The sequence below is a fragment of the Lathyrus oleraceus genome, chromosome 3, assembly GCF_024323335.1.
Source record: "Lathyrus oleraceus cultivar Zhongwan6 chromosome 3, CAAS_Psat_ZW6_1.0, whole genome shotgun sequence".
Classification (NCBI taxonomy): domain Eukaryota; kingdom Viridiplantae; phylum Streptophyta; class Magnoliopsida; order Fabales; family Fabaceae; genus Lathyrus; species Lathyrus oleraceus.
The window spans coordinates 368,867,881-368,879,490 of NC_066581.1; the positions used below are offsets into that span (position 1 = coordinate 368,867,881).

At 31.7% G+C, this 11,610-nt stretch overlaps 1 long non-coding RNA gene across 1 annotated transcript; it reads left to right on the forward strand.

Annotated features, from left to right (window-relative positions):
* Positions 1-489: 489 nt before the first annotated feature.
* On the forward strand, positions 490-1,072 carry LOC127129281 (uncharacterized). The gene is made up of 3 exons (XR_007806278.1): positions 490-618; positions 710-783; positions 891-1,072. It is a non-coding gene; the product is annotated as an uncharacterized LOC127129281 (long non-coding RNA).
* The last annotated feature ends 10,538 nt before the right edge of the window (positions 1,073-11,610 follow it).

Here is an 11,610-nt window from a genome sequence, read left to right on the forward strand (position 1 = left end):
TTAATTGTTTTTACATTTGTCATCTGATTTTAATTGTTTTCTTTTTTACAGGTAAAATGATGATGCTGGATATTTGTTTAGATGGAGATGCTCTATTGTCGTCAAGCCTCATTCGCGTAGATGATGATGCTGGATATTTGAAAGTATCCCTCTACGACAATGGAACATGTCCATCTAAACATATATCAATTCTATCTTCAAAAGATAAGGGTTCAATGTTGGCAAGTTACATTGGTTTCCTTGTTCGACAACATATTCCGATTACATGTGATAATTGGAGAAGTCCGGACTTGAAGGTTGGCAAAGAAAAAATATGGTCGGAGATACAGGTACTTACCATATATTGTTATATGTTTTTTGTTGCATCAACTTTGCAGCCCTGTATTGTAGGCAGAATTTAGGACTTCTCAAAGTTGATTTCTTGTTACTTTGTCGTTCATAAAATACACCACTAAATTCTCTGCGTTTAATTTTTAATTTTTTTTCATCAGGCTTGTGTCTCAATAGAGGATGGGTATCTACCTAAAGTTACTTTTGTAGTGGTCCAAAAGAGACATCACACCCGTCTCTTTCCTGTCAACCCCAAAGAGACCGATAGAAGTGGAAATATTATGCCAGGTTTTTTCAATATATTTCTCAACGCAGCTGGTATATATTATCATTTGAATTTATCACGTTTTGCTGATTTTGTTGTTCTAAATTGTCAAAGGAACCGTGGTAGACACCAGCGTTTGTCACCCTAGGGAATTTGATTTTTACCTTAACAGCCATGCAGGAATTCAGGTAATATTAGCTATGTCATTTAACTTTATGCCATTGTTTACTATTTGTTGCTCAATCGCCTTTTGACAGTTCTGTGTTATTTGCATTTGGACGTGTTCTTTTTGCAGGGGACTACTTATGCTGCCATTTGTTGTTTTGGTTGAGCCTTATTTTGTATGGATGTGCGATAGAACTACTAGACAGCTTTTGGATATACAGAACATGTTTGCCACCATGGGTGGATGGGCGTTTTTGTTTAGTATTGGTTAGAACTACTAGACAGCTTTTGGATACAGTGGTCACTGGGTGTTGGTTGCTATGTTTTATTCTCTTAATTGTAGTACTTTGAGAATATGTTGTTGTATATTGTTGATCAAAGAATCATATATTAATGTTGTATATATGGAGGATTAATGTTGTATATAAATGGATTCATGTTGTATATGTCAATGGATTAATGGTGTATAACATTGGATTAAAGGATGAAATCAATATGAATTTTACACTTTTGCAGCATGCGAACAGGTTACCAATTAAATATATATCCACTGTTTTTCAAACAAATTTTTTTAAAATAACTAACACTTTAGAGGGCGCTTTGTCCAGAAAGCGCCCTCTAAACACTTTACATTGACAACTTTAGAGGGCGCTTTTTCCTGAAAGCGCCCTCTAAACACTTTACATTGACAACTTTAGAGGGCGCTTTTTCCTGAAAGCGCCCTCTAAACACTTTACAATGACAACTTTAGAGGGCGCTTCTTCCAGAAAGCGCCCTCTAAACACTTTACACTGACAACTTTAGAGGGCGCTTTTTCCAGAAAGCGCCCTCTAAGATGTCCCTTTATGGACCACTCCAGAGGGCGCTTTTTTCTTAAAGCGCACTATAATGTGGCCACTTTAGACAGCGCTTTCTCCAGGAGAACAAAGCGCTGTCTTTACCTATGCCAGCGCCAGATTAGAGGGCGCTTAAAAGCGCTGTTATAGGCCAAAATAAGCGCCCTCTTTTCCCTTATTTGGCGTAGTGGCCAAACAGCACACGTATCAGAACAGAGATGGATTCCACAGATAAAATGATAAGATTATGTAGTATCTGTCGTCAACCAGGACACAACAAAAACAACTGTCCCAATCAAGGAGCATCATCTAGATCTTAAGCTTTTTGTAACATTGTATCTAGATCTTAAGCTTTTTGTAACATTATATTTCTGTAACAATCAATCATTATATATCATTAAGTTCTTGTTACAACGAGTTTCATAACAAACATCAGTACGAAACATCTGAAAACATAAATAATTCTAACTCATTACAACAATCAAATTAATGTCGTCTCGACTGAACATCATTTCCCTAGCATCCTTATCAGTCTTCATTCGCACCCAACCAAAGATACTGTCAAGTCTCTCAATACTTCTGATTTTTTCCCCTTCTGGTATTTTCCCGTCTAACCATCGAACCAGCTCCCTCTTCAGTTGATCTAACGTGGTGATGTTCCAAAGCAGCATCAGCAATTGAGGTTTGTCTCTCGCATAAATCACCTTACCGTATAGGCGACGAACACCAAACATGATAGCCAAATGATTATATGAGTTGTGGAACAATTGGTCACACAACGCATCTATTTATAAGACAAAAAAGGTATTTTATGAGGGAGTCGCCAATTGAGTTGGCGCCTCCTCTTAAAACCTACACATAGGCGCCAGTTGGATTGGCTAGGGCACCTGCCCTAGCCAATCCAATTGGCGCCTCCATTCAAGTTTTAACAAAAGTCGCCATATGAACAACTTTCATGTTCATCAAAAATCCATTTGAAACTTGGAAGCTCATCATTCATTTCAAAACATTATAGGTCATTTTGACAGAAACCCTAATTTTGGGTCAAGTTCGTAGGGACCTAACTCACTCATTTTTAATTATTTTGAGGTGGGACCAAGTGCATTGCAAAATTTGAGATGTCTACTTCAAATGTTATGTTGGATAAAATTTCATATTTCTAAAAGAAACACATGCGATAATGCAAGACATTATAGGTCAGATAATAGTTGAAAAACTCAGAAGTCCAACTTCAACTGCCCATAACTTTCTCATACAAATTCCAAATGATGCAAAATTTATGTTCACATTAATTGTCTTGAAAAGATCTACAACTTTCATGTTGGAGGTTTTGCCATTTGAGCCTTTTTTAAGGGTGTCTCCAATTGAATTGGCGACTCCTCTTAAAAATTACACATAGGCGCCAATTGGATTGGCTAGGGCACCTGCCCTAACCAATCCAATTGGCCCCTAGCCAATCCAATTGGCGCCTCCTTGCAATTTTTAAGAGGAGTCGCCAATTCAATTGGCGACACCTCCTAAAAGTGGGGTAGATTGGGAATTTTGCTGAAAACTGGGTTATTTTGGGAAATTTTTCGAAAAACTAGGTTATCTCGGTAAAAAAACCACTTTTTTAGCCATCATATTCTTTATTTTATTTTTGAATGGTCTCTCAATTTATACTTGTGCAAGTCTTTTGATTTCATAAAATGACATTATTACTATTATTTAGGATATTAGACTGTAAAAAAAAATTAAAAAAAAATCCATCAGAGTATAGATAGAAATGGGAATCTTGAATAATATAATTGAAAGATAATGAAAAAATGATTAAAATGAATTTGTAAGAATAGATGATAAGAAAGTTATTCTAATATATGTTTTTGGAATAGAAGTCGAAGTGTAGAAGAGCAATTGAGAAAATGTATTAATGGATTCAATTCTAAGGGTGACACATAGGATTTTAATTGATGTTGTAAAAATAAAGTTATATGGCATATGACATATAGCGATATAAATCGCAACTTTAGATTTAATATACTATAATATATTATCTTTTTATAATAATACATATAATTGAAGAGGTGTAAGTAGATTATTGTATGTATCCTATTAGATGTGTTCTTATAATTATAAATAGTCTATTTCTCACTTAAATATTCGGTTTTTTACTATCGTTTATTGTGTATATCTTAAAATTATTATCATTAGGAAGTTTGGTAAAATTTTAAATATTTTTTCATTATAATTTTTTTCAACCATCATATATTTTATTTTATTTTTTAGTTGTATTATGGGTTTATATTTTTGTTAGTCTTTTGATTTAACAAAATAGTATTATTAATATTTTTTTAAGATATAAGACTATAAAAAAAAAGAATAAACAAAAGATGATGTGTAAAAAATAGAGTTATATGGCATATGACATGTCGTGATATAATCGGCACCTTCAAGTTTTATCTATTATGAAAAAAAAATACAGTTATAGGTATATGACATGTTGTAAAATAATCTGCAGCTTTAAATATAATATATTATATTAAATAAAAGATTAGTAAGTTTTGTAAGAATTTTAAATATATTTTATTATAATTTTTTTTAGCCATCATATTCTTTATTTTATTTTTGAATGGTGTCTCAATTTATACTTGTACAACTCTTTTGATTTGATAAAATGACATTATTACTATTATTTAGGTTATTTGACTATAAAAAAAAAGGAAAAAAAAGAAATCAAAGAAATCCATTAGAGTATACATAAAAATGGGAATCTTGAATGATATAATTTAAAGATAATGAAAAAAGTATTAAAATTAATTTGTGAGGATAAATGATAAGAAGTTATTGTAAAATATGTTTTTGGAATAGAAGTCGAAATGTAGAAGAGCAATTGAGCAATTTTGTTGTTAGATTGAATTCTAAGGGTGACACATAGGAATCTAATTGATGTTGCAAAAATAAAGTTATATGACATATGACATGTCGCGATATACATCGCAACTTCAGATTCATAATACTATAATATATTATTTTTTTTATAATAATACATATCATTGAGGAGGTGTAAGTAGATTATTTTATGTTTTCTATTAGATGTGTTCTTATAATTATAAATAGTCTATTTTCCCCTTTAAATATTGGGTTTATTACTATTGTTTATTGTGTATATCTTGAATGATATAATTGAAAGATAATGACAAAAATATTAAAATTAAATTGTGAGGACAGATAATAATAAAGTTATTGTAACATATGTTTTTGGAATAGAAGTCGAAGTGATGAAGATCAATTGAGCAAATTTGTTGTTAGATTCAATTTTAAGGGTGACACATGGAATTTTGCAAAAATATAGTTATATGGCATATGACATGTCTCGATATAAATTGCAGCTATAGATTTAATATATTATAATAGATAGATCATCTTTTTATAATAATACATAATTCGAGTATTTTATGTTTACCATTAGATACGTTTTTATCATTATAAATAGTCCCCCCCCCCCCCTAAATATCTGATTTATTACTATTGTTTATAGTGTATATTTATAAATTATTATCATTAGGAAGTTTTGTAAATATTTTTTCATTATAATTTTTTTTAACCATCATATTTTTTTTAAATGGTGTTATATTTGTGCTAGTCTTTTGATTTAGCAAAATAGTATTATTAATATTTTGATAAGATATATGAATATAAAAAAGGTAAAAACAAAAGATTATGTTGAAAAAATAGAGTTATATGGCATATGACATGTGTGACATAATCAGCAGCTCCAAATTTAATATATTATAACAAAAATTTAGTTATATGGTATATGACATGTTGTAAAAAAATCCGCAGCTTTAAATTTAATATATTATAATACATAATGGATTAGTAAGTTTTGTAAGAATTTTAAATTTTTTTAATTATAATTTTTTTAGCCATCATATTCTTTATTTTATTTTTGAATAGTGTCTCAATTTATACTTGTGCAAGTCTTTTGATTTGATAAAATGACATTATTACTATTATTTAGGATATTAAACTATAAAAAGAAAAAAGAAAAAGAAATCCACCAGAGTATAGAATGATATAACTGAAAGATAATGAAAAAATTATGAAAATGAATTTGTGAGGATAGATGATAAGAAAGTTATTCTAATATATGTTTTTGGAATAGAAGTCGAAGTGTAGAAGAGCAATTGAGCAAATTTGATAATAGATTCAATTCTAAGGGTGACACGTAGGATTTTAATTGATGTTGCCAAAATAAAGTTATATGGCATGTTTTTTTTATAATAATACATATAATTGAAGAGGTGTAATTATAATATGTTTCCTACTAGATGCGCTATTATAATTATAAATAGTCTATTTCCCACTTAAATATTCGGTTTATTACTATTGTTTATTGTGTATATCTTAAAATTATTATCATTAGGAAGTTTTGTAAAATTTTAAATATTTTTTCATTATAATTTTTTCAACCATCATATATTTTATTTTATTATTGAATGGAGTTATGGGTTTATATTTTTGTTAGTCTTTTGATTTAACAAAATAGTATTATTAATATTTTTTTTAAGATATAGGACTATAAAAAAAAAGAAAAAAACAAAAGATGATGTGTAAAAAATAGAGTTATATGGCATATGACATATCGTAATATAATCGGCAACTTTAAATTTTATCTATTATGAAAAAAATACCATTATAGGTATATGACATGTTGTAAAATAAAACGCAGCTTTAAATATAATATATTATAATACATAATAGATTAGTAAGTTTTGTAATGCCATCATATTCTTTATTTTATTTTAATTTTGAATGGTGTCTCAACTTATACTTGTACAACTCTTTTGATTTGATAAAATGACATTATTACTATTATTTAGGTTATTTGACTATAAAAATAAAAAATAAAAAAAAAATCCATCAGAGTATACATAAAAATGGGAATCTTGAATGAAATAATTGAAAGATAATGAAAAAATTATTAAAATGAATTTGTGAGGATAAATGATAAAAAAGTTATTGTAAAATATGTTTTTGGAATAGAAGTCGAAATGTAGAAGAGCAATTGAGCAATTTTGTTGTTAGATTCAATTCTAAGGGTGACACATAGGATTTTAATTGATGTTGCAAAAATAAAGTTATATGGCATATGACATGTCGCGATATATATCACAACTTCAGATTCATTGTAACAACCCGTATAATATATATCTAGAATAATATCATACAAGTATTATTAATTGGTACTGAATCAACATAAGTGCCTAATGGTATCAATATAAATACATGTTCAAACTAAAAACATCAATGGGACATATTATATTATGGTGCCTAAAAATAAAAATATAAGAATTATGTGCAATATCTTCATTGCACACAACTCCACAGCGGAAGATCACGATAATCATTGTCCCTTAAAACATCGGTAGATAGCTTCTCTTGAATTCAACCTGCAAGGAATACCTAAAAAATAACAACAATAATGGGATGAGATAATAATCTCAGTGAGTTCTCCTATCCTATGGGTCCACTCGGCTCTACAGGGTTTTCTAATCGAATCCTAACTCGAGCCTTTATCTCTCGTTACTTATGTATCATGGACACAAAATAACTAAGACTCAAGTATCTAAGGGATATTCACAACATATGGAAACATGTTACTTGAGTGCATCCACTCAATAAAATCACTATTCGGATGCACGAAACATCAATCCCCGAGCGGACTTACGTCTAAGCTAGGCCCGATTCATGCATGCTCGTATGATTCGACTTTCACGGTGGATATCGGGGCCTCTATGAGTTCCAAACTCATTTCAAGCAACCGTCACCCGTATGGGATTCTAACCCACTTAGGTTATCTTTCACCGTATAGGACTCTAACCCACTTAGATGTCCACCTTTCCATCACGTCTACCGTGGTTAGGGCTCAAACCCAATTGAGGCACGAGTCATTGGTGCCCCATCCCCACTTACCGCTTTACCTAAGCCTTTGAAGTGTTATGTGCACCACCAAAACTAATTCCGAATACGTGATTAATTCACAATAACAAATATGACTTTTGGAGCAATGCTCCTCACCAAAATAGGACTTTTGAAACAAAAGTTCCTCACCAAAATATCAAATAAATCTCATGATATCATATAAATTCTCATGGCATCATAACATGATCCATTCTCATTACATAAAATCACACATGTTCCATACAAAGCATATTGATTCATTATCAAGTAAATACTTGTCAACGATACACACCTAGGTACCGTTGTGTCCAAGCATCACAACCTAAGTCATTTTTCATAACCTAGATTATCTTTCTAAGTCATTCACCTAGTTATACTCCTAGGTTTCCTCACTCGTTATTAAGGGTTTTCATCATATTATGCATACACAATCAATACAACAATAATGCACAATATAATTCATATCACACATAGAGCACAAATGATAATACAATGTGATACAAAATCATAAGCAAAGCAATCACACAATCCTCCTTAATCTATCTTATTCCACTTCCACGTCATGTGGTAAACGTTCGTCCAATTACATTATAATGTGAAATAACTATACTAAAAGGGAAGACATATTGGAATAACTCATATAGATTTCTCTCTATATTATAGTTTATTGTGTTATCTTCCTAACACGTCCATTTTTGTATCAATTGGAGTTATCATGATGGAAACGTGGAAACAACTCAAAAACATACATAATCATGTAATACAAACAACCAAGTTATAATTTACTTATATGCATGATTTTATCTCACCAAGAAATAGAGCATTCAAATATATTTCCAACGCATCCGGACGGGCCTCATTCCGAGTTACGAAACTCATTTTAGAGTGAAAACAGGGGAACCAATCGATTGTTGTTATGGCCCAATCGATTGGATGAACATTCTACCACGATTTTTCACTAAAATGGAAGGGACCAATCGATTGGTCCATGGTGTCAATCGATTGACACATAAAACGTTTCCAAAAATCACATTTCTAAACATGTCTTCTTCCATCCTTTACCATCCTAAACTATTCCAAACCATAGACTAACATATTTAAGCATTTTCTACCATGAAAGTAACATCACACAAGAATGTATAGATGACTTTGTTTTTCTCACTTCTCAACCTCATTAATCTCTAACAATCCAACATAACCCATGGAATCAACATGCCATAACAACAAGAGACAACAACAACAACTTTGTTCCTTCATATATTCTCATAACATCAAAACAGTCTCAACTTCATCAACATGACATATCATTATACATGCAACAACACCAACATGGTTTCACCATATGATATTTCAATATGATATTAATACCATTCTAACAACAACATAACAACCAACATAATATATCATGGATTAACAATCATAGAGTTGCAACACACCAAGAAGTTCATATATCAAACATCAATTTCACAAACATAGTAAACATCATAAATCCCTAACTCCCAATTTCATGAAATTTCTCCCCAAAGCTATAACTAAACTAAGAGCTCACCTTGAGATGATGAAGGTGATGAAGATTGGTGAAGAATATAAGATGAAAATCGTGATGATAATGATGAATTCTATGAACCTTCCTCTTCTTCTCCATTGAGCTCTTATTCTTCTCTTCTTTCCTTTTCTTCTCTTTCTGATATATTTATTATTTTCTTCTAATCCACTTCTTCCTTTACCACCACACAATATATATAACATATAAATATAATATATAATATTATGTAATGAGATACAAATATCTAAATTGATATTTTGCATTCTATTACCAATTGACCAATTATTAACGTTATCAAAATATCCCTTCAAATACGTATTAATAATTATCCTTCTCTTTTAATAAAGATTGATCTCTTCAGAGTTCACTGGTTACTCTATTGGTCCCAACTAACAACATTTAGAGCATATAGGAGCTCTAGTTATTCCAACTGACAAAAGATAGAGTACATAGGAACTCAATTGGTCTCAAATGATAACTAATTGAGCATTTAAGGGAATATGGCATATTACATTCTGTAAGACGCCAATTTTGACCCTAAGATCCCTCATGCTATCTCATCATATGCATTAGTATTGGGATCACACCTTGGCATTCTCCTACCCCCCTCATCCATTGGGTTTGTATTGGGAGAGATAACCAAGCACCATGTGATTGTATCATACTTTGTATTTTATCATTTCCTAACCAAAATACCAAAAATATGTCTTTGCATTTGCCTAACTCTTTTGTAGGTAGGGCATTTGATCACCTTTGATCTATCAAGTTCACATCTAGGGTTTAAGACCCTCATTTCTAAGATCTCAACCAAGAATGATCCACAAAGGCTCTAGGAATCATATATGATTCCATATTATCTCTACATGTTATTTTGATCAAGAATTCTTCAAGAGTTTGGGATTGGTTTGCCTTGGAAACCCTAATTTATCTAGGTATCTTGTGTAACTTCTTCACCAAGCTTCTTCATAAATTGATCAAATATTTCAAGGTACACTTAAAATTTTATCATCTTATGCATATATGATCTCCCATGATTCCCAAAAGTCAAGAGAATTGCAAGTTAGCAAGGTGGTTGATGGTGGTTGACCAGAGGAATTCATCTAATCAAAACTGGGGTCCTCTAGACCCTATCTCCTACAATTTTCATCATATGAAAATTATCCCAAGAGAAAGGTTTCTCTAAATGACATTCCAAACAACTTTCATGTTGAGGTCTAGAGCTAGTTTTTCTTGGAAAGTCATTTTTTATGTTGAAAGATTATAGGTCATTTTGTCTAAACCCTAATTTGGAGGTCAACTTCCCAAGGCCATAACTTGCTCAATTTTTATGAGATGAAATATTTCCAAGTTGAAAAATCAAATTAAAGGTGTCTAATTAAACTTTTATGTTTGGAGGAAGAGCTAATTCAACTTTTATGAGCATGTGATATGAGGATACATTATAGGTCATTTTGGACTAATACCATTGAACAAGTGATTTTCAACTTCAAAAATGCATAACTCATTCATACCAAATCCAAATAGGGTCAAGTTTGTGACCATTTTTAAGGTTTTTGAAATATCTACAACTTTTATGAAGACAATTTTCTCATTTTAAGCTCACATAAAAAGTTAGCCAAGGTGGAATAATTGAACATATGGCTTGACACTTAGAAAACTTTTTGGCATGTTGAAATTTCCAAACTTCCACCTCCAAATTCATCACCATACAAGCTTCAAATGGAAAAGTATTCAACATGAGAATTGTTCCTCTCGGTCTAACCTTTCCAAAGAGTCCAATTTCATCCATTTTGGACAAGGTTTGAGGGGTCAGCGCATGGTCTGAACATGGCTGCATCATTTGGCGAGGATCAAACTTCAAACAGCTGCACACTTTTGCCTTGCATCCCAATCCACTTTCAGACTCAATTGCATGTGATTATGGACTTAATTGAGTAGCTTCATGGGCTTGTACACGCCCATGCAAGCATGCATCACTGATTTGCCAAATTTGGAAACATTTTGGAAGGTGCAAATAACATTTGAATTGGCTATAAATAAGAGCCCCTAGCATCAGAAATAAGGACACTTGCGCGTCAGCTTTGCTTCCCACACTTGAAACCCTCACATTTGAAAGGAAAACCTGAGAATTTTCATTTGAAAATTGAGTATGAATCTCAGTGTTTGGAGATTCAAAAACTCCAACATCCAAAGCTTTGTACCAATCCTAAGCCATTTCTGCAAGCTTCCTAAGCAAGATCAAGCACGAATTGAAGCAAGAGAGATCAAGTTTTGCACATCATTGAAGGTATTTTCCAGATTTTTTCTTCTCTTCGATTCTCTCTCATTTCTCATCAATTCTATTGGATCCTTGGTTGTCTGAAGTCCTACCAATGTAGGCAAGAAGATTGAGTTGCTTTGAGGCCAAATCGAAGCAACTCAGTTCATGTATCTCAAATTTCAACTCCATGTATCTCTCAATATACTTGGAGTTAGGTTGAATTGAGGTCAGATTCGTGATCAGTGCCATTTTTTCTTTAAGATCA